The sequence below is a fragment of the Silene latifolia genome, chromosome 6, assembly GCF_048544455.1.
Source record: "Silene latifolia isolate original U9 population chromosome 6, ASM4854445v1, whole genome shotgun sequence".
NCBI lineage: Eukaryota > Viridiplantae > Streptophyta > Magnoliopsida > Caryophyllales > Caryophyllaceae > Silene > Silene latifolia.
In genome coordinates, this window is record NC_133531.1 from 86,617,413 (window position 1) to 86,643,204 (window position 25,792).

Consider the following 25,792-nt stretch of genomic DNA (forward strand, 5'->3'; position numbering starts at 1 on the left):
TAAAGGAGCGTTTGACCACAGCTCTAGTCTTAGCATTACTGAAGGATCGAGAACTTTGAGGTTTATACAGATGCCTCAAAGAATGGGTTGGGATGTGTGTTGATGCAGAACGGTAAAGTGATTGCCTATGCTTCTAGGCAATTGAAGCCTTATGAAGAGAACTACCCTACTCATGATCTAGAGTTGGGTGCGGTAGTATTTGCTCTCAAGATTTGGAGACATTATCTTTTTGGAGCAATCTTTAAGGTATTTTCTGATCACAAGAGTCTCAAGTACATTTTCACTCAAAAGGAGTTGAACATGAGACAGATGAGGTGGATGGAGTTGATTGGCGATTATGACATGGAAATCATCTACCATGAAGGGAAAGCCAATGTTGTTGCTGATGCTTTGAGTAGGAAGAGTGTACATTCTCTGTGTACAGCTCCATCTTTGATGAGGCTGAGAGATGAGGTAGCAAGGTTCGGAATACATATGATGCAGAAAGGAGACGCCATGGGTGATATGACAGTACATCTGGAGTTTTATGATGACATTCGAGGTAAAAAAGGCGTTGGATCCCAAGATGGTGGAGTGGAGAGTGGGGTAGAAAAAGGGACGGTGTCCCGATTTTCTATTCATGGGAGATGGTAGTTTGAGGTTCGATGGTAGGTGGTGTGTCCCTAATGATGAGGAGTTGAAAAAGACTATCATGAGAGAGGCGCATTGTACACCATACTCGGTACATCCGGTGGTGACAAACTGTACAAGGATTTGAAGAAAACGTTTTGGTGGCACGGGATGAAGAAAGAGACAAATTGAGTTTGTGTCCCGTTGTTTGACATGCCAAAGAGTTAAAGGGGAACAACGACGACCACAAGGGAAGATTCAGTCTTTAGAGGTACCAGAGTGGAAGTGGGAATCCATTTCCATGGATTTCATTGTAGGTTTGCCAAAGAGTCAACAAGGTAACAACATGATTTGGGTAATAGTGGATCGATCGACCAAGTCGCTCACTTTGTTCCAATGAAAGATACATGGACTAAGGCACAATTGGCTATGGCCTATCGAAAGAACGTGCTTAAGTTACATGGAGTCCCTAAGGACATAGTGTCTGACAGAGATGCGAGGTTTATATCGAGGTTTTGGAAGGAGTTGCAGGAATCGTTGGGAACAACTTTGAAGATGAGTACTGACATTTCATCCTGACGGACAGACAGATCGAGAGAACAATCAAGACTCTTGAGGATATGTTGCGAGCTTGTGTGATGGACTTTGGTGGTAGCTGGGAACAGAGGTTGGACTTGATAGAATTTTCTTATAATAACAACTATCACACTAGTATTGGTATGGCACCGTTTGAGGCTTTATATGGGAGGAGATATAGGAGTCCAATCTGTTGGGACGATAGTGCTGAGGCAGTGGTTTTAGGACCAGAGTTGGTGCATGAGATGGTGGAACAGATTAAGATGATCAGGGAACGGATGAGGGCAGCTCAGGATAGGCAAAAGAGTTATGCAGATCTACATCGCAGGGACATAGAGTTTCAAGTGGGGGACAAAGTGTCTCCTATGCGTGGGGTTATGAGATTTGGGAAGAAAGGCAAGTTAAGTCAGAAGTTTATCGGGCCTTATGAGATCTTAGAGCGAGTTGGGGAAGTTGCATATCGTCTGGCTTTACCAGCTGCATTAGAGAGAGTGCATAATGTGTTTCATGTATCGCAGCTGCGGAAGTATGTGAGTGATCCGTCACATGTGTTAGAGGCCGAGAACTTAGAGCTAGATGAGTCCTTATCATATATTGAGGTCCCTAAGCAGATTCTAGACCGAAAGGTTAGAAAGACTAGGAGTGGTGAGACAGTTCTGCTCAAGATCCTTTGGTCTAACCACGAGACCGAGGAAGCTACATGGGAGCCAGAGGAGGCTATGAAAGAGCGTTACCCTTTCCTTTTTGATCAGGTATGTATGGTTACGGGGACGTAACCTTGTTTCTTTTAGGGGGATAGGAGATGATCGCGAACAGTTTTTAAGAGTTTCATACCCTTTTTGTATGTTGTGTCGGTATGTGTGTCGGGATGAGTTGGGTTAGTAACACGTTTTATGTTGAATTTTGTTTTGGTTGTTGAGTCGGGAATGTTATGGGAGTACCTTTGTTTAGTAGTGGTTTGAACTTCGGGGGCGAAGTTCCTTTTAAGGAGGGAAGACTGTAATACTCCGTATTTATAAGTCTTGGGGTACTCTATCGAGTAGGCCTTACTCTGTCGAGTAAGGGTAAGTGGCATTTTAGAAAAGTTTATGACCTGTTGGGTACTCGATCCAGTAACTAGGGTACTCGATCGAGTAAGGGGGTACTCGATCGAGCACCTCGGGTACTCGATCGAGTGTCCGGTTTTACGGGGAGTTTTCCCGGGTTTTGTTAATTATGCGATTAAGGTATATAAGCTTTGTCGTCATTATTCTAAATCACTTTTGCAAAACCTAAATTACTGTTTAAGAGAGAAAGCAAGCAAGTTCTTCATCCTAATCGCATTATTAGCAATCCCCGGAGTTTGGAAGGTCAGTTCTTAGCGTTGGTTATACCGTGGAGTTCCTTGCGTCAAGGGTAAGATCTGTGTACCCTTTTTGTTGTATTTCCTTTATTTTGGTTAAACCCTAATTAAGGGATTTGGGGGTTTTGTATAGTATATGATTCGGTAGCGTTTATATGTCGTATGATAGGAGGAGGTTTCATAGAGGAAGCTTTTTGATTCAGCAGTAGAGACCGTCTGATTGTGTGCTTACCAGGTAGGATTTCCTACTCAGTATTAGTCCCATAATGGGATATTGGTTGATGTGTTGTGATTGGTTGTTTGATATAGTAATTGTATTGTGATTGTGGTTGTGATCGTTGTCTATGGTTCGCGAGGCGTGGCCTCGGCTGAGTGGGGTCACTTGCGGGAGTGGTTTCACGCCCTAGTTTCGCCTTCTATGGAACCCGCCACAGAAGGGATGTACACATTAATGGACAGGGTTATCGCTCACTATGTGGAGCGGGGATTTGGTGGGTACGGCTGCGGTCCCCCACCTGGCGGTGGGTCCAAAGTGGACGATCGGTGATTGAGATGATTGGATTTGGCGTGATTGTGTGTGTGTGGCGGTTCACCTTTGTCTGTTTATTTTATTGTTAATATATATTGAATTGTGTGATTAGTCTCGACCGGTGTTGTTTTGTAAACTGCGGTGATCCATTCGGGATGGTGAGCAGATATTGAGCGGTATTGAGATGAGTCGGGATAGCCGGGATTGCACGACATGATGATAGGAGTCTTCGCTGTAGCTTATTAGTTATTTACATTTCAGTTAGAACAGTCAGTTTGAGGACATGTATTACACATTTGGTTTGGTTTTGAGAATTGTAACTCTTCGCTAAGTATTTTATATTTAAACGTTGTTTCTTCATTGTTTATTTGATTATCATTGCCTCGGGTAACCGAGATGGTAATGTCTTCATACCTGAGTGGTCCTGGTAAGGCACTTGGAGTATGGGGGTGTTACACAGGGAGATTGTGGACAACATTCTCATATGCCAAGACTTGGTGAGGCTTTATAGTAGGAAGAGTTATTCCCCTAGAGTAATGATGAAAGTGGATATGATGAAGGCTTATGACACAATTGAGTGGAATTTTGTAGAGGATATGTTGGAGGCTCTTAGGTTCCCGGCTCAAATGGTGAAGTGGATCCTTCAATGTGTTACTACTACTTCCTTTACTTTATCCTTGAATAGGTCTAATTTTGGGTATTTTAAAGGGAAACGTGGTTTGAGGCAAGGGGATCCTATGTCTCCCCTGCTCTTTACCATTTGCTTAGAATACCTGACTAGGATCCTTAATGTGGTTACAACTAGACATGATTACAGATTCCATCCTTTATGCAGGGCTCTAAAGCTCAGTCATCTAGCATTTGCTAATGACTTACTCCTGTTCTGCAAAGGGGATGTCTCTTCTGTAAAAATTTTGATGACGACTTTTCTGACCTTTTCTGAAGCTTCTGGTTTAAAAGTTAATCAGGACAACTCTGATCTTTATATGAACGGGGTGGGGTGTAATACTCCGTATTTATAAGTCTTGGGGTACTCTATCGAGTAGCCCTTACTCTGTCGAGTAAGGGCAAGTTGCGAAATAAAATAGTTTCTGACCTGTTGGGTACTCGATCGAGTAGCTGGGGTACTCGATCGAGTAGGGGGGTACTCGATCGAGTACCTTGGGTACTCGATCGAGTGTCCGGTTTTACGGGGGAGTTTTCTCGGGTTTTGTTAATTACGCGATTAAGGTATTTAAACCAATTCGTCTTTGTTCTAAATCACTTTTTACAAAACCTAAAACCTGTTTAAGAGAGAAAGCAACTTGTCTTCTTCCTAATCGCGTTCTTGACAATTCCCGGAGTTCAGACGGTCGGTTTGCATCGTAGTTTGTGTCGTTGGATTCCTTGCGTCGAGGGTAAGCTTTTAATGTAATTTATATAATGTTTTGTTAAGATTAGTGAAACCCCAATTTAGGAATTGGGGGTTTTTATGAATAGTAATTGAATAGTAGTATCTATGTGTTGTATGGTAGGAGGAGAGTTCATAGAAGAGGCGTTTTGAGACAGCTGTAGATACCGTCTGCGTGTTGTGCTATCCGGTAGGATTTCCTACTCGCAAGTATTAGTCCCATAATGGGATATTGGTGATGTCTTTGTAGTTAGTGATTGATATGATGATTGTAATTGTAATTGTGTTTGTGATTGTGGTTGTGTTTGTTGATGGTTCTCGAGATGCGTTCTCGGCTGAGTGGGGTCACTTGCGGGAGTGATCTCACGCCCTAGTTTCGCCCTTCGTGGAACCCGCCACGAAAGGGGATGTGCACATTAATGGGACAGGTTATCGCTCGGTATGATGAGCGGGGCTTAGGTGGGAACGGCTGCGGTCCCCATCGGTGGTGGTCCAAAGTGGACGGTCGATATTGAGACGATGGGAGTTGGTGTGTGTGTGTGTGTGTGTGTGACAGTTAATTTGTCTGTTTATCTTATTGTTGATATATGTATTGAATTGTGTGATTAGTCCTGACCCCGTTTAAATGTTTTAAAAGCGTGGTGATCCATTCGGGGGTGGTGAGCGATTATTGAGCAGGTATGATATGATGCGTATGGGATAGCTGGGATGAGTCATCACGTGGCGTTAGAAGTCTTCCACGTGTCGGATTTAAGTCTAGTAGCTTTGATAGTTTTAGTGTAGACCGTATGAGAACCTTGTAATTCCTTTTATTAGTTTTGGTTTGAACATGTAATCACTTAATCTATAATTACTTTAAAAGTACGTTTCTTTATTGTCTTATGATATTCGCACCTCGGGCAACCGAGATGGTAGTATCCTTATACCCGAGTGGTCCTGGTAAGGCACTTGGAGTATGGGGGTGTTACAAATGGTATCGAGCGACGATCTTGGAACTGTAACAAATGAACATAATGAACATAGGGAGTCTAATAAAATGAACCTGGTGTATGTGTAATGGGAGCCCCGGCTGATGCTAGGTTTTGGGTGAGTAGGCGCCCTCACTTCAAAATCTTGGCCCCATGATACTTAAGCCAGTCACATGGTATGGGAACGTGGAGTCCGTGGGTATATGTGTGACGTGTATGTTAATTGTGTTGTATATGGTTTGTTGAAAGTATGTTGCATGATAGTTGGTTGACATGTTGGTTGGAATCGTTGAAAAAGTATATGAGAATGATGAATGATATGGTAGAAAAAGAATGTAGTTCGTATATGATGATGTGTGATGAAGTGGATTTGTAATGTTGTTGTATTAGCAACATGGAAATAGGATTTGTAGTGTATGGGTGTGGTTTGTGTTATGAAAAGTTATGAAAATTTAAAACATGCGAGTAATACATGATTGAAAGTTGAATGTTATATGAGCATGATAGGTGGTAATGTTTGACTTTTGGTAAGTAGTAACATGAAGAATAGAGGTTCAATGATATGTGTTTTGTATAACGAATTGGATGAAAAGCATGATGGTTGTTTATAACGTGGCACTTAATAACACGAAGTAGATTATTTTGTTGATTGTATGAGGAGTCGCGCAGATTTGAATGCGTAGTTGTAATCATAATGTTGAAATAATAATGAATGCATAGTACGTTAGGGTATGTGAGATAACATGCGGGTAGTATTCACGAGTCTGCATGACTCGATCGAGTGGGTTTGATTCGATCGAGTGGGTACTTGTCGTTATTTTGACCAGAATCGTGTTTCTGGGCACTCGATCGAGTACCTCGGGCACTCGATCGAGTATGGGGTCACTCGATCGAGTAGCCGGGCTACTCGGTCGAGTAAGTCGAGATCGGAAGGTCTATTTGGGTTCGGAGTCGGGGCACTCGATCGAGCATGTTGGGCACTCGATCGAGTAGCCTCAACTAGATCGAGTAGGTTCAGTACTCGATCGAGTGGGGTCTGTCTGGTCATATGCGTATTTGGTCGTATGTTTGTCTTTTGACATTCGTTGCATATTACGTTTAATTCAAAGGTGTTTTATTACTTCTTTATGCATTGTTTTACGTATGTGTTGGTCCTGAAGCGTAAGTTACCCAATCTTATGTTGTAAAGAGTGGCACTATGATGAGTATGAGTTCGGTGGGGAGGACATGAATTATGAGTGATTATGGTAGATGGTGGAAAAAGAAAAGGAAGATTGGTATAGTTTATTGAGGCAAGGCGCACGTTTTGCGAGACGGGATGAGTGATATGATTGTGTGTTGAGTAATGTAGAAATAAGTGAATATAGACAAGGGATGATGTGAGTATAATGAACGTGAGAATGAAAAGATTGAAAGTAAGAATGTGGATAGTGGCAGCTTGAGATGTGTAAAGAGTTAAGGAGGGAAATGGTTAGGAGTCGTGTGGGTTATGGATTTAGGTAGTGAAAGTTCGTTTAAAGGGGTTGAGAAGAGTAATATATAGTGAACTTTGTGGAGACATGTCGCGAGGTGTATTTATAGACAGTGAGTGAGTTTGGGAGGTTTATTAAAAGATGAAACTACTGTGTGAGTTCCTTGGGTAATTGGCGGTATGAAAGGAATTTTGATTTCTAAAGATGTAAGAAGGGAGATGCAATTGTTGAACAAGAACGTTGATTCTATGGATGTATTAGTGGCAAGGGTGATTGATGACATAATAAGAGAATATTTGTGGTAAGAAAGAGGGAGATGATATCGATATAAAATAATGGGATTTGAGTTTTGGAGCGATGAGAAGGTAATTGGTGCACAAAAGGGTTAGATAGAAGTAATAAGGAGTTGAGCTATTAAATTGGTATTATTGAGTGTAAAGAGAAAAGAAGGATAAAAGTAAGCTGAGGAAAATGTTCACCGGAGTTATGTGATGTAAAGGTAAGGAATCATCGAAATGTGTGATAGTATCACGAAGATGTTAGCTGAAGGTTATATAGGAGTTTCAGGACAACATGATTGATAATGAGTTTCGAGGAATTAAGGAAAGTAAGAAGTTAGAAGAATATCTGCATGATATGAGATTTTGGTGGAGAAATGGATGATGATTCAATTAAGGAAAATATTGGGAAGAATGTTGAGATAATTTTGTTCATGGATTCGATGTTCGTTGTTTGGGATGTTAACCAAAGATAGAAAAGAAATCATGATATTTAGAGATGAGTGAAGAGGTTTGATGTCCGGACAGTGGTAGTGTTATGGTCTTTGACTAGTGGTTAAGGAAAAGTGTATATTAGAAAAGTGGCAATTCTAAAGAGGCTGATTTTGTAAAGACTGAATTGATAAAAGTATGGTTGTCAGGAAGTATAAGACATAGTCTTAGGAGGTGGTTTCTCATAATGAGTGTTAGCTGTATGGTTATGTATGGCGAAGGTCTTGGTGATGCGAATGGAAGAATGTGATGAGGGGCATGCGAGTTAAGCTCGGACAACAGGTAACCTTTGTTGAGTGGTAACTTACGTGGTCAGGATTGACTAGTTGGTTGTGATTACGGGTCTATTATATGTGTAAATGTTTGTGTGAGGTTCGGACCTCACAAGAAGTGGTATGGTGTGATAATTATAAAGTTATTTTATGAATGTTTCGTAATATATATATGTTGGACACGGTAGTTTAATTGAATGATATCCAAAAAGGTAATAATTTGATTAATTTGACATGGCTAGTTATAATTTTATGTGTATTAATAACACACGTGTATTCCGTGAAATGGTAGAGATGATGTTCATGAGATGCTTATCTCATTATTTCATATAATATGTTGCGTTGTGATAGAGTAAAGTGGATTGGAGTAAGTTTCCTTGTCCGAAAGGTTATTTCCGAGGCAGTATTTATGGAATCGTATGTAGTTGTGATGTCTATCGATGTGGTTGTGGTGCCTCGGGTGGTGATCCGGGCTCGATATTTAGTGTTGTGATGCGGGTATTTTCGCACTACGGTGTGGTTGTTGGTGGCGGTGTTGTGATGCCGTCACCGGTTGTGGTGGAGTAGGCGGGATGATTATGATTCGAGTTTCGAAAGTACATACCGGTTATACATAGATTGTTGTTTTGTTTGATGTTGCTCTCTACGAGTTTCGATTTGTCTTTGATAAACGTTGTCTTGCTTATTTATGTTTTCGTTACTAGGTTAAGTTGGGAATGAGGTAGAGTATGATGTGAAATAGAGTTGTATATGTTTCGTTGTTGTCATGGGATAGTGATAATCTGTTGATGGGACGCGGTTGTGAGAGGTTGTTACGGTAATGTTGATCTTGTTTTCAGATGAGACATCGGTAGACATGGTAATGGGAAATGATTCGTGGATCATGTGTTGTAAATGAGAAAGCGGCGGGTAGTTCATAATCTTTTGTTGAGACAGTGAGTGTGGGGTGTTGGGGAAATTAGTGTCATGTTAAGTTGTGTATGAATTTTGCGGTAATGAAAGAAAGAAGTTGAGGATCTAGTGTGCGTGTACGTAACGAGTGCGGATCGTGAGTTATGCTTCCGGGAAGATAAGTGCTTTACATAGCGAGGTATCTTTGGTTTGCGTGATAATGGAGAGTTAGTATGGTGATTTTGCTACGAGCCTTATGGTATAGGTTAGGGGTGTGCAGATTGATTTGAAGTATGAGAACTGTTGAAGTAAGAGAGCCTTGAGAAATAGGAGTGATTATGGAAATGAGGTTATAGGCGATTATCTTTGACATAGGGTGGTGATGAGGATAATGAGATAATATAGCTAAGGGTTTAGTATTAGCGAGTTACGAGGACGTAACATTTGTCTTAAGAGGAGTAGGATGCAATAAAAGAGAGTTTCATGGTGGTGCATGCGGTAATATAATTGGAAGTAGAGTGTTAGCGTAGCGTAAAGGAGGGATTTGTTTTGTGAACAATACTTATAAAAGGGCCATGGCCGTGCTCGTAGTAGTGTGATGCTTCAGAGTGGGGGAATATTTTATATAATGTTAACAGTTGGAGGATAATGTTATGAGTGTGAGTAAACTTCGAGGACGAAGTTCCTTTTAAGGGTGGTGGAATGTAACATTCCGTTTGATGTCTATGAGTGTCTTGGTATTGGATTTGATAGTTGATGATATTATGGAGCTAGCAGCATTAGAGGATGGTAGTTGGTTATGTATGGAGTTGGTGTCGTGAAAGATATATATGTGGTAGATACGATATAGTGAGTCATGTTGTGGAAGTAAACATAGGTGGTAGAATGGGGGTTAAGAGTTCATGTTCTATGTTCGGTCGAGTTCTCGAGTCCTTAGCTAAGTTGTTGTGTCTTGGTCGAGTCAGTATGGTTGTTTTTTATGTATGGGTTGAACTTCGGGGACGAAGTTCCTTTTAAGGAGGGAAGACTGTAATACTCCGTATTTATAAGTCTTGGGGTACTCTATCGAGTAGCCCTTACTCTGTCGAGTAAGGGCAAGTTGCGAAATAAAATAGTTTCGACTGTTGGGTACTCGATCGAGTAGTGGGGTACTCGATCGAGTAGGGGGTACTCGATCGAGTACCTTGGGTACTCGATCGAGTGTCCGGTTTTACGGGGGAGTTTTCTCGGGTTTTGTTAATTACGCGATTAAGGTAAATAAACCAATTCGTCTTTGTTCTAAATCACTTTTTACAAAACCTAAAACCTGTTTAAGAGAGAAAGCAACTTGTCTTCTTCCTAATCGCGTTCTTGACAATTCCCGGAGTTCAGACGGTCGGTTTGCATCGTAGTTTGTGTCGTTGGATTCCTTGCGTCGAGGGTAAGCTTTTAATGTCATTTATATAATGTTTTGTTAAGATTAGTGAAACCCCAATTTAGGAATTGGGGGTTTTTATGAATAGTAATTGAATAGTAGTATCTATGTGTTGTATGGTAGGAGGAGAGTTCATAGAAGAGGCGTTTTGAGCATTTGTAGATACCGTCTGCGTGTTGTGCTATCCGGTAGGATTTCCTACTCGTATTAGTCCCATAATGGGATATTGGTGATGTGCTGTAGTTAGTGATTGATATGATGATTGTAATTGTAATTGTGTTTGTGATTGTGGTTGTGTTTGTTGATGGTTCTCGAGATGCGTTCTCGGCTGAGTGGGGTCACTTGCGGGAGTGATCTCACGCCCTAGTTTCGCCCTTCGTGGAACCCGCCACGAAAGGGGATGTGCACATTAATGGGACAGTGTAACACCCCCTCATACCAAGGTACCTTACCAAGGACTACCCTAGCATGAAAGGCTGTTACCATCTCGGTTTCCCGAGGTTAGTATATCAAAGTTACAAATTCCAAACCACATTTATTAAAGTATAAAAGTTAAAGATTACATTATCTCAGACCAACTCAAAATAAACGTACAAGGTCTCAATACAAATGAAATCCAAGACATCTAAACTCAAAACAAACGGAAGCTAGACTTGACGTGATGACTCCCCATGACTGTCCCATAGCTAAACATCGCATTACTGTCACAATCTGCTCACCATCCCGAATGGATCACCGCAGTTTTACAAAACAACAACACGGGGGTCAGTACTACTCAATCAATATAAGACAACAACAATACAACCAGTTGATCATCGATCTCACACGAGAATCGACTACACACCGAAGTGTGTAGCCCTGCCAGATTACCCATCGCAATAGGTAATCCTCGCCGCCAGTGGGTGACCGCAGCCCATCCCCACCTAGTCCAGCTCATCAACGAGCGACTAACAATCCCTGTCCCTTAATGTGCACATCCCCTCCTGTGACGGGTTCCACGGAGGGCGAACTAGGGTGTGAAGCCACTCCCGCAAGTGACTCCACCACAATCACACACACAGCATCACAGCTGTCACAACACCACAATCGTCACAGCACAACCACACCAATACCGTCACCACAACACCCAACCTCCGATGATCGTGAGATAACAACAATTATAAAACATATGCAATCTCAATCAATTAACAGTACTGAGTAGGAGAAACCCTACCTTTTCGCAATCCGCTACGCTGCAATCAATTATACAAATGCACAACTAGTAACACATCATCACCTACAACAGCGATAATCAACAATCAACGACATATGATGACCAAAACCTTAAATCCCCAAATTAACCAAATTAGGGTTTGTTAACTTATAAGAATGACAATAGATGAACAAGTATAAGACACTTACTACGGCGATTGACACGGAATGAGATGCTAGAACCCACAATCGACAACCTTTGACTTGGAATTGATGAAGATGATTAGAGGATAATGAACGTAGTTTATGATTTTGGGGAGAAATGATTTTAGAAACTGACGAACGATAATATATAACCTCTAATCATTATAACCAAAATCGCGGAAATAATACCCGTCAGGCCGGATACTCGGTCGAGTAAGGTGTATACTCGGCCGAGTATCCTCTACTCGGTCGAGTATTCACCATACTCGGCCGAGTATTCCTCTGCAGAACTCAAACAAACTACACTCTCGACACTACTCGGCCGAGTAGGCTCTACTCGGTCGAGTACTTAGCTTATAAAAATCCGTAGTGTTACAATCTTCCCCCCTTAAAAAGAACTTCGTCCCCGAAGTTCCAACCCAACCTATAAAACATGGACACCTAACACCAGCTCCACTAACCACGCTTACTAGATAACATATCCTCTCGATATTGACTTCATAACATTATCGAATAACCACAAAATAATGTTTCCAATCTTGTCTCACTTCCATAACACTCAATAGCACTCAATACCAAAACAATCCACAAAAGAAGATCAACCATCAAACGGAATGTTACATTCTACCACTCTTAAAAGGAACTTCGTCCTCGAAGTTTACTCACACTCATCAACATCATCATCCAGCTGCCAAAACTCTCGAACTCATAAATATCATCATCCACTTTTATCAACACTATCGAAAAATTCTCACACTCCTAAACATCAAACTACTACAAGCACAGCCATGGCCTTTTAACACTATCAACCACTATATGTACCCATCCATTCCTTATGCTACACCAACACTCTACGTCCAATAATATTACGGCATGCACAACCCTCAAACGCTCTTTGCCGCATCCTACTCCTCTTAAGACACATGTTACGTCCTCGTAACTCACTAATACTAGATCCTTAGTTATACCTCTCATTATCTGCATCACCACCACATGTGAAAGGTACTCGCCTATAATCTAAACACTTACTATATCCAAGGCTCTCTTACTTAAACAGTTCTCATACCTCAACTCATTCTGCACTCCATCTAACCAATACCACACAATCCTGATCATAACAAACACTCTAACTATTCCACATTACCGCAACACGACATACCTCTCTATATAACTATATAAAACTCTTATCGCCAAAAACATAATTCACGATCCACACTTGTTACGTACACTCACACTAGATCCTCAAGTTCCTTTCTTTCATTACCGCAAGACTCATACATAACTTAACACGACACTAAATACCCAACACCCTACATTCACTGTCTCAACAAAGGATTATGAACCATCTGCATATATCAGATTATTACCACACATGTTCTACGAATCACTTGCATATATCAGATCATTACCATGTCTACCAAAGCCTCATCTAGAACAAGATCAAAATTACTGTAAAACCTATCACAACTGTGTCCCATCAACAGAATATCACTATACCATGATAACAACGAAAACATATACAACTCTCTTTCATATCATCCTCTACCCTCATTCCCAAACCGAAACTGGTAAGAAACATCAACAAACAAAACGACGGTCTACATGTCTAATCAAAACTCACAAGAAACAACAGCAACAAAACAACAATCTATGTATAATCGGTATGCACTTTGAAAACACGTATCATAGTCATCTCACCTACTCCACACAACCGGTGACGACATCGCAACACCGCCACCAACACCAGACCGCAATGCGAAAATACCCGCATCACAAGAGTAAGTACCGTGCCCGGATCACCACCCGAGGCACAACAACCACATCGATAAACATCACGCCCACATATAATTCCCACAAACACTGACTCAGTATAACTCTCCGGACAAGAGACCTTACTCAAAACTGCTTTACTCGACCATAACACAACTTTTTATACGGAATAAACATACAAGAATCTCATGCATATCATTGTAGACACCTCGTTTCTGCACCCCTCGCAAACCACCCGGTGATGATTGGGCCGCATGCTTGATTCGCGGAACGATTAGTGACAGTTCGTAAGATTATCGTCAAGTGATTGCTCAAAAATTAATGTCAGCCTCTTAGTTGTCATCTACGTCCTGATACGGTCGTTTTGGCAGTAATTAGAGTACATTCGGAGTCCGGGTCAAAAACCGTCTCCATTTTCTGATAGCTGTTAAATCCCGAGTCGAATGTTCGGAATATTAGGATATTTCTATTCCATATTTCTCAAATTTTATCTTTTGGCAAATAATATCCAGTAATATTCAAAAGATAATCGAATTAAATCCGTCCTACCATAACTTAAACACGGAAATCTTTCTTAACGGGGAGGAAACCTCCGGGAATAGACGCGAAGCAGTCTTTGCGCCTCTTCCAAGAGACGCAGTGGCTGCTGCGCCTCTTCCCAGGCCCTTCTTTGCATGATTTACGTATCTTTTTTATATCTTTCCGAGATTCACTTCCAAAGAGTCTCCGAAACCCTATTCCTTCACGTGATTAGTATAAATAGGAGCTTTCGTTCCTCATATTTCTCACGCGAGTGTCCGCCCTTCTCTTCTCCCTTTGCATTCTAGACTTCGTTCTTACTAATTGGCGCCTACGTGCTTGAACCTTCGACCACGTAAGCTCGGATCTTCCGGTACCCCGGACCTCTCCGTTGCATGACCGACCAATTTGACCACTACACAATAATCAATCTAATTAATCAATTTGTTAAATCGTTTTCCTCTTACGAGGGCACTCTTTCCTTGCATTCGCGTCGAGCATCACTAATCGATTTTCTTAGTTCTTCTCGTTCCGTCAACATGTAAGTCTGAGGGTGTATAATTCTCTTTTATTTATTGTTATTTATTTTATTGTAATCACCGTTGTAAGATTTATGTCGAAGGCACCTCATTAAAACCGATTTCTAAAACCGTCTTTAAAACCTTTTTTGCGGATTTCTAGTAGACAGACAGTCGAGAAAAGACGCAGCAACTGCTGCGCCTCTTCAAAGGAGCGCAGCATCTGCCGCGCCTCTTTGTGAGGCTGCCGCAGTTCCTGCTTCTTTTCTTCTTCCTCCGTCCTCTGCAATTCGTATCAAATTTATTTGTTTTGTTTGTTCGTCTGTTAATTCTCCGTCATAAAATCATAATAATTAGCATGTATATTGTATCATATATTTCATCATCCATTCACATGTTTAATTCATCTAATCCAACTTAAATCCCAAGTAATTCATATTTGCGGGTTTTCGTCATTAAGTTCAATTCGAGTTTTAGGGATTCAATTCGTTCGTATTGGGTTTCTGGGATTCATTGTTGATATATTTTTTATTGTTAATCCGCCATCAATTCGTCATGTTTAGTTAATTATTCGCTTGTTTAGTCATTCATTAACATCGACCCTTCACATAAATAAACCGTCTTATTCCGTCTTAATCGTGTTTTGCTATTTTATGACCTCAATCATATGTAAATAATCTGTAAATCACTTTCATCCGACTAAGTAATCTAAATCAATCCATTAAATTCACCAATAAACGTTAACGATTGCGATTTTGGCTTCACGGCCCGAGTTCGTCCTTGGAGCAGACGCAAAGAATCGCCTGCGCCTCTTCCAAAGGGCGCGATTGCTGCTGCGCTTTGTTCCGGGACGACTTCGTCCCTGAACTCCTTTTTCGCCTTGACCTAGTTTAATTAGTTTACATATTAACCTACTATTATCCGTATTATCACCTTCGATCCGTCGTGTTTTATTCTTTTATTTCTTTTTCTCAAATCATCCGTTTTAAAGGTATTTTCGACATAGATCGCCTATTCCAATGTAATTAATGTAATTTCCATTATTGTAACTTTCATTCTTATTGTATTTCTTTTATCATTTGTATGCTTCACATGTAATTGAGCATTAATTCCAACTTCGACCCAATTGTGTGCTAACTTAATTGTTCACCGACTTAGTTAATTCTTCACATGCTAGGATTAATCTATTGGATGTTGCATTGCATGCATATAGCCGACGATATATCAAGTACAAATAAACTCCCTAATCATTAGTAGAGGCCGCTATCGAGGCGGGCGGGATTAGGTGTTCGATCAAAAGAGCTTCCTAATACGTACCCTCACCCCTTACTCCAGATCTCCGTGAGCACCCGTGTTCATTGGCATCCACGAGAGTCATTCTAGACATAGAATGCTAAGGGTAACGATTGCTTAGTGTTCATGTCACTACTTTGTGTCTTGACATGACACGAGGTATTCGAACGGTTCCAATTTCCCATAAAAATTGGTGGCGACTCCATACAAAATGCAAACGCTTGTTTTCGAGCCCCTTCACTCCCAAGCGCCCCCGTGGGCGGCCCGTCATCACGGTTTGGCGACTCACTGGGAATACACTTACGTGTAGCTAGGGTGAAACTTGAACAAGGTTAGGGAATAAGTTTGTACAAGACAATTGTCGGTTTTCATAACTCGGTCTTCCTAGACCGTTTAATTCGGCCTTCCTAGGCCCAACCCAACCTATTCGACCAATCGTCCCGTCTAAACGGTCCTAATTCCTATTTGGGCCTAAAGATGGATAGCGATTGACGTCATCCATACCATGATGCTTACTCTTGTTTGTATCAAGGGCCTTCACTACTTGAGGAAATGGACTAGGAATCGGCCTTACTCTTGTTTGGCACGAGCCTCTCCACAGACTTCGGGTTTGATGGTTCGGTATGGCAACCCACCCTTTAAACCAAAACCCTTCTAAAAGCACTCAGCATCCCGTTATAATGCTTGTATAAATGTGTAAAACTCTACATGATCACCATTTCTAAACAAAACCATGACGAATTTTCAAAAAATCAAAACCCATTTTCAATCAAGAATTTCGAAAATAGGGCCTTCAATTAGCGCAAAAATCCAGTCAAAACTCTGTCCGTTTGTCGTGTCAAAATTCGGGCCATAAGCCCATTTCAAAGCCTCACTTCGAGTCCACTCCTACAACTACACTACAGTTGGCTAGGACCCACATTTTCAAAGACCTTGTCTTTCTTCAAAACTCACTCAACACAAGTGGCACACACCCACTTCACGAGTCAAAATTTTCTCTTTTTAGCAAATGTGATAGAATGGTCGATCGTGTTTTGATTCGTCGCCGGTCTCTTATCCAGTTTCCAAGATGCCTGGGTCAAGTGATGATACGAACCTCCAGCAAATTCAAGAGAATAGTAATCAAATCCTAGGCTGCGGCCCAAATGCAAATTACCCAGAACCAAACCTATGACCGCCTCGAGCTCATCGAAGGCCGCATCTTTGATGTAGAGGGAAGGCTACCTCCCCCTAAAGGTGAAGAACTAGGTTTTTCCGATGACGAGTCCAAAGATGAGAATCCTCTCATGGGGACAATGCGGTGAGAAAAGACTCCAATACCTAGAGGAGCAATTGATGTACCTTAAGGGGGATGACATTTACGGGAGAGAACAATCGTAAGTATGAAGCCGTCAATTCCAAATTGCCCACTAACTTTAGCATGACGGATATCCCTAAGTTCAAGGGACATGAGAACCCTTTGAACCATATCCGTGCCTTCAAGGATTACATGTCTATCAAAGGCATCAAACCCGAGATGTTCTTAAGGATCTTTCCTTCATCTCTCGACACCATCCCAAAGCAATGGTTCTACACTTTAGATCACAAAAAGGTCGCTACTTGGGAGGACGCCGCGATCGAGTTCTCAAAACAATACGCGGATAATGCCGAGATCCAAGTCAACATGCGCACTCTAGAGGTTCTTACCCAAAACGACAAAGAAGGATTCACCGACTTCCTAAGTAGGTGGAGGAAGACTAGTACTCAACTAGTAGAACGTCCAGATGAGGCCACTCTTGTGGAGAAGTTCGTGGACAATCTCAAGCCCATATATGCCAACCATTTGAGATATCAAAACATCAAGACTTTCAAAGACTTAACCGTATTAGGGACACGGATTGAAGATGACATCCGCAAAGGACTCTTGTCCAAAACGGTGGGTCGAGGATATCAAGGGTCCACAAGTCGTTCATACGGCTCTACTAGCAAGACCGACGAAGTTAACCTTCTCGAACCATCCAAGAAAACTAGCCCACCAAGGAAGTTCACAAACCTTGGGGATACATACTCCAATGCTCTAAAAAGGCTAGTGAAGCAAGGCAAACTCCAACCCATTGGACCTACTCCCGAGCCCGAAAAGAAGTCCAAATTCTGGGACGAAAATTCCTACTGTGAATACCATAGGGGTAAGGGGCACGACACCGAAAAATGCTATAAGTTGAAACACGTGCTTCAAGATATGATCGAAGATGGTCGACTTCCAATTCCACCAGGAGGTAAGCCTAATAACACTCAGAATCCTCTTGGAGTTCTAGTGATTACAAGTGACGAATCTACCTTAGATTGCTCACATCTCATTTCTCCCACCGAAAATGAAATTCACGCAATTGAGAAAGAAAGACTCTACTCTACCATCTCCCCTACCATCTCCGACTTCATCGCCTGGGCAAGGAGTGTAGATAGACAAGTGTGGGAATTAGAAAGCATGGTAATGATCTTACGCGATCCCAATGCAACACCTAAAGAACGCGTACCATTGATCTTCTCTCAAAATGCTACTATGCAAGAAGTCATCACCGTGGTCGATAAGCTAGTTGATCAAATCATACAACTAGAAAGTGACATCATGAAGATGAAAGAACTAGCCACAATTAATGGGGTTTGGGCCGATGACGATGAAGACGAATACCTCATTGAAAACTCTTTGGTAAAAGAGGTAGTCCAAAATGGCGAAGACCAAGATGTGGATCACCTAACTCGCTCGGGCCGTCCATACCAGAGTACTACTCAAAACAGTCCAACCAATGTCATCACACCAAATGACAACGAAGACGACCCCACTGATCATTTGCTCAAGCAATTACAAAAACCAAGGTGATCTTTCGATCGGCAATTAGTGGCGAGCTCATTTCCACACCGCCAAGCTTTACTACAAGCTTTGGCCAAATTGAATGTGGCACATAACTCTACTCCTGAAGATGTAGTCAACTTGGTCTTCCAAGAATCCCCGAAACTAAGTAACCCTGTTACTTTCTCGGACGAAGATTTGCCACCTTTTGGCGCTAGTCACAACCTCGCTCTATACATCACTGTCATCTGTCTAAAGAAAAATGTGCCAATGACCTTGGTAGATGATGGCTCCGCAGTCAACGTCATACCTCTCAAAACGGCATATAAACTGGGCATGAAAGAGTCGGATTGGACCCCTACAAGTCAAGGTGTACGCAGCGCATATGACGATGCGCGACGAAAAGTGGTTGGACTCGTTAGCCTAACCATAGCTACGGGACCGATCGAACGAAAGGTCAACTTCCAAATAGTGGACATCGAAGCTTCATTCAACATACTTCTGGGAAGGCCTTGGATTCATGCTTCCAAAGCAGTAACATCCACCCTTCACCAAAAGATCAAGATCCCACTCAATGGCAAAGTTGTGACAATCACTTCGTCGCCTATCAAGGCAATAATCGAAAAACAATCAAGCAATCAAGTCCTTGCAGATCCCATATACGAACTTGGGGGCTTCCAAAGTGTAAGTGTCATAGAAAGCGAGTTGGCACCTTTGTACTACAATCCCTACTCCAACTTGGTGGTCAACCACATTCTCAAAAACCAGGGATACTTCCCTGGAATGCCTTTGAACCCAGTTCGGGAAAACACCTTCGCGCCATACAAGAAAGGCAACTCATCGAGAATACCACTTGGACTAGGGTACAAACCCACAACGGAAGAAGTTCTCGAAATGCTCGCCCAAGTCCAAAACCGCAAGTATGTAGGAGTCCAAATGAGGCCATATCTCCCTACCCTCAATGGATACTTCATTCAAGAAGGAAGTTCGGAACTCTTTCATGGATTTCCCGAACCTTGGCATTACCTCGAAAAGAAGTTAGCCGGAATCGAGATCTTTCACGATTGCTACTTCATCCCTCCATAAACGGTTCCTACCGTCAAAACCCGTCAAGCACCTTGCTTAGACGAACAAGTGTTAGCCTCTGTTTGGAGAGGATCGATTTGTTAGGGCGCGAGAGATGAGATCATTACTACGATACTTCAAGACGATCGCTTCAACCCCACCGCTTTAATCACAGAAATCGACACCAAGCGGCGAAAGGGTGGAGAAAATCAATCAAATGGACCAACAATCAAGGAAGACTCTTCAAGCTCACCACTGGAGAAGGAGAGATGTTCAAAGAAGAACCAGAAGACGACGAATTCGAATCAGAGTCGGAGTCGGAGTCAGAGTCAGAGTCTAGAGAAGTAATTAGAGAGTCTACTCCTGTCGTCATCCCCACTCCCCTCGTTTCTCCTAGCTTATTTTCGAGTAGTAGTTCGGGAAATGCCCCACCATCTTGTCCTTTGCCGCCACTATCCTTGGATCGAGTTGGCTTCTTTGTTTCAACTTTACTCAAATCTTAATATGAATAAATCGGTTCGCTTACTCTTTGTGTTATCTTGAGTGCAAGTGTTTATGATGATGCGAGGATGACCAAAATCCGGACTTGACCGAAATACCTCCCTACGTAGCCAAAGAAATACTACAAGAAAGGGAAGGGGAACCTGTAATTGAGGACACCGAACCCATCAACGTGGGGACTGAACTAGAACCCAAAGAACTTAGGATAGGGACTACCTTGAGCTCAACCGAAAGAACCGATTTCATAGACCTCCTAAATGAATTCAAAGACGTTTTCGCTTGGTCCTACAAAGACATGCCAGGGATCGACAGGGATATCGCCGAACATAGGATTCCGATTAAGCCAGGTTTCAAACACAGTGAAGCAAAGCTTGACGAATGAGAACAGAGTGGGCTCGAAGATTAAGGAAGAAGTTGACAAACAATTCAAAGCCGGGTTCATCAAAGTTTCCGAGTATTCTGATTGGGTAGCCAACATAGTACCCGTACCCAAAAAGGATGGGAGAATCCGAGTTTGTGTTGACTTTAGAGATTTGAACAAAGCAAGCCCGAAAGATGACTTTCCTCTACCTCACATCGACATATTGGTAGACAATATGAGACCATGCACTACTATCCTTCATGGATGGATATGCGGGTTACAACCAAATCAAAATGGCCATGGAAGACATGCATAAGACCGCGTTCGTCACCCAATGGGGAACCTATTGCTATACTGAGAATGCCGTTCGGATTGATCAACGCCGGAGCTACATACCAACGCACCGCAACTACACTCCTACATGACATGATGCATAAAGAAGTCGAGGTATACGTAGACGACATGATTGTCAAATCCAAGGAAAGAGAGGGACATATCGCGAACCTTCGCAAGTTCTTCGCAAGGCTACGGAAGTACAATATGAGACTCAACCCTCAAAAGTGCACATTCGGGGTGACATCTGGCAAACTCCTAGGATACGTCGTTAGCCAACGAGGTATAGAAATAGATCCCTCAAAAATCAAAGCTCTGATTGAAATGCCACAACCTCAAACAGAAAAAGAAGTCAGAGGATTCCTGGGAAAAGTGCAATACATAAGTCGATTCATATCGAAACTCACGATGATTTGCGAGCCTATCTTCAAGAAACTCAAGAAAACGGACCACACCATGTGGGACGACGATCATCAAAAGGCATTCGACGAGAATCAAGGAGATATTGGCTAAACCACCGGTGCTCATGCCACCACAACGAGATCAACCTCTTGGTTTATATCTCACGAATCGAAAGCGCCATGGGTGCCATGCTAGCTCAAACTGTAGGAAGCGAAGAAAGAGCTATTTACTATCTAAGTAAGAAGTTCTTGGAATACGAGTGCAAATACTTACAACTCGAAAAGACATGCCTCGCTCTTGTGTGGGCAACAAAAAAGCTACGTCATTACATGCTTAGCTACTCTGTCAAGATATTCTCCAAAATGGATCCAGTCAAATACCTCTTCGAGAAACCCGTTCTCAACGGACGTCTGGCAAGATGGACCATGATGCTCTCCGAATTTGACCTCAAATACGTGCCACTGAAAGTAATAAAGGGTCGCGCTGTCGCCGAATTCTTAGAGAAAATCCCATCAACGACGCACAAGCCATAGATACTTGGTCATTTCCCGACGAGGACATACTTCAAAGAGATGTAGACTCCTGGGACCTATACTTTGATGGAGCATCAAACCTAAGAGGATTTGGGATAGGAGTGTTGCTCATTTCTCCTGAAGGTGAGCATACACCGATCTTTGTCAAACTCGACTTCGAGGTGACAAACAACGCCGCAGAGTATGAGGCTTGTTTAATTGGACTACAAGCGGCGGTAAGCTTAGGCATCAAAAACCTCCGAGTGCATGGAGATTCATCACTGATCATTAACCAAGTTACGGGATCCTGGAAAATCCGAAGTGAAAGCCTAGCACCCTATCAGGCTAGGATAGACCAAGTCGCTCAATTCTTTGATCACGTAACCTACTTACACCTACCTCGAGAAGAAAATCAATTTGCAGACGCTCTTGCGAAACTTGCATCTTTGATAAACATGCCAGATTACATGATGGAAATGCCTTTGTGTATCGAACGACGGTGGAGAACCGCTTATGTCCATCAAATTACCGATGAAGAAGAAATCGCACGGGAACCCTGGTTCCAAGCAATCCTGAACTTCAAGCTTAACGGTACCTATCCGCCAGATATGGACAAAAGGGGACAACGAGCTATACGCCTACTAGCTTCACAATACGTCCTCATGCAAGGAGAGTTATACAAAAGAACACCTCTTGGTGTAGTCCTGCGTTGCCTTGATCATTCACAGGCACGAAAGGTGATGGAAGAAGTCCACGATGGAGAGTGCGGTCCTCATATGAGTGGACCTATGATGGCAAAGAAAATCACACGTCTAGGGTACTATTGGACCACAATGGAATCCGATTGCATCAAATATGTGAGGCACTGCCACAATTGCCAAATCTTCGGGAATGTACAACATGTCCCTCCTTCGTTGCTCTATACGATGACATCTCCTTGGCCATTCTCCGCGTGGGGAATCGACATAATTGGGAAAATAACCCCGGCGAGGAACGGGGAGGTCACTGTTTCATCCTAGTAGCAATTGACTACTTCACCAAGTGGGTAGAAGCGGCTTCCTACACCGCTCTTACGGCCAAAAATGTGGCCAAATTCATACAAAATAACATCATCTGCCGATATGGTTGCCCCATGAGATCATCGGCGATAATGGATCCCACTTCCAAGCCGAAACCGAGCAATTGCTAGCCAAGTACAAGATCAAGCATCATCACTCATCGCCTTATAGACCACAGACTAACGGCGCGGTAGAAGCGGCTAACAAGAATGTCGTCACAATCCTCAAGAAAATGACTGACAATTACAGAGATTGGCCAAGCAAAATACCCTTCGCTTTGTGGGGGTATCGAACATCCGTCGGGGACGCCCACTGGGCTACTCCTTTCTATTTGACTTACGGCATGGAGGCCGTACAACCGGTCGAGCTAGAAATACCATCCTTGCGTATTCTACTCGAAAGTCAAATCCACGGCCGATTGGAAGAGGGATAGGTATGAAGAACTCATCCTCCTGGATGAGCGTCGGCTACGTGCCTTACATAATGTCCAAACGTATCAAGCACGTATCAAACGAGCTTTCAACAAAAGGGTTAGGCCAAGAAACATCAAAGAAGGAGATTTAGTTCTCAAATCGGTTAGAGCTCTCTTTTGTCGACCCAAGGGGAAAATTCAAACCTAAGGGCCGGACCATATCTAGTCAAATCCATACTCCCGGGGGTGCGGTTAGAATCACAGACCTGGATGGAAATGAGTTTTCAAACCCCACAAACCTCGACCAACTGAAACGATACTATGCCTAGGATAGAACGGAAACGCGCCTCGCGTAAACCCACGTGTCGCTCTTGCGGCATTAAATAAACGGCCCCTGGCCTATTTGAATGTCACTATGCTCTTGCATCTTGGCAAACTTGTCATCCTCATATCATCAAACAAACTAAATTCGCACCTCCCGAGTAAGCAAAAGCTCATGCTTATTTTCTATGTTCATTACAAGCTCTTGCTCCGAACAATTATTCTTTTACATTTACTCGAACTACGCGCAAGGGTTTGATTTCGCTTCTTTTAAGTGAATACGTAGGCAATCCTTCACGGGATTCAACCCACCATTTTATTTAAAATGTAAATAGAAGGACATTTGCATTGCATTTGAAATTCGACAAGAATAATTAAAGAAAATAACCACGGTTTCATAACCATTTAACTTTTTATTTCATTCAATTTCTAATAATAATAATACGACAAATAATAAAAATCGACTAGGCTAGGATTCTAAAAATCCCCCTTTTATTACAATAATAATAATAATAAATAATAATAATAAGACTTGGGCTATTCCTCCATCTTTCCCTTGCCCTTGTCGTTCTTGTCATATTTCTTGTCGCGACCTCGAGCCGGGCGCTCTTGCACCACTTCAGACCTAATCACCAACGGTCTTTCTCGAGGCCTGACCCTTCCATTCTTGCCAACCACCACCTCTGCGACGGGAGTAGTCTTGATTTCTTGAAGGATGAATGACTGAAGCGGCTTCTTCTTCTCCTTTGGTCGGATGCTTCTCTTTCTCTTTCTCTCCTTCGCGCACCTTGTAATCAACGGGCTCGCGCTTCCTCGATCTTCGCGCTCTTAGAAGTTGCGGCCTTCCTCCACCTCGGATAAGAATCGACACCCACAAAGCATTGGAGGAGAAACTCAGGAACCACATGTTTCTTTGGGCCCACTTCATAGCCCACTCTCTTCGGCTCTCGGTAGTCAACGCCATAGCAGTCTGCGGGACGGTGTCAAGCCTAGGGATCATCTGCTTCAACCCAACTTGCCTCATCAATCTCTCAGGGAAGATGCATACCATAAACTCCAATCCAGGGATGCGCACGGACCTAGTGGGATCTAAAGAAGACACTCCGGTGTGAGACTTGAGGTGCCACCATGGTACAACCCACCACGATCAAAGGGCCGTCATCGACCTTGACTTGTTCTTCCGATGTCCGCGAGACCGGGTAAAGTCCACCATGTACGGACCTCGTCCTCATCGAAATCATACGGGCATGATAGGAAAGTGCATGAAGGCGGGGGCTCGAGCAATCGGAGCGTTCCATAAGCCAAACCTACCAAAACGGGTATTAGACATCAAAAAAAAAAAAAAAAAAAAAAAAAAAAAAAACGAAAAAAAAAAAACAAAAAAAAAAAAAAAAAAAAAAAAAAAAAAAAAAAAAAAAAAACGAAAAAAAAAAAACGAAAAAAAAAAAAAAAAAAAAAAAAAAAAAAAAAGGTGTCTTTTACCTGTAAGATGACGGGACTCCCCAAGAATGGAAAATCGCGATTGGATTTCCTATTATCCAAACCCAAGATGATCTCCCCTAAGCATAGACAAGCTGGGCTCCTGCGCAGCTCCATTTGCTCAACAAGACCCAATAGACGAGGATCACCTCTCAAATCTTCATCAACATGTCCCTGGAAGACATAAACATGAAGCAAACAGAAGCCAAATGCTCTCCTCCTAGCAACATAAGAGACAGTGAGGGTCGGCCCTATTGATGAATCGGTTACATAAAATCTAGCATCCTCACGCCTTTAGGGGTAACAAGACGATCTACCTCGAGCCTAGTAAGTCCAAGCAAGTCTCTAAACTTGCTCTTATACCCTTGTGAAGTGGAGGGGATGGCAGGTAAATGTTCGGGTCCCACCCACCAATGGCGACAATTTCCTCTGGAAAAGGACAAATATCACCTCCTGGAAAGGCGAATACATGATAATTTGGATCCCAATAATCAAGGCAAGCGTCTAAGAACGGTTTCACTACCTTGATAAGTTTCAAACTCAATAAAGATCCAAGATTATAAGCACCCATGTCGTGCTTTTCCGTGTTCGAAAACTCATTAGTCCATTCCTTCAAGCGAACCTCCAAAGTATTCATAATGATAATTTTCTCTTGAAAATTTATTTTAGGAGTTTTAGGAGAAGCGACGAAGAAAAGACGGAAGAATTATATGATTCAAAGCTTCGGCAGCGCTTCTATTTATACTAATTTGCTGTTTCCAAAATCCGTCAGAACAAACCCCCTGCGGGAACA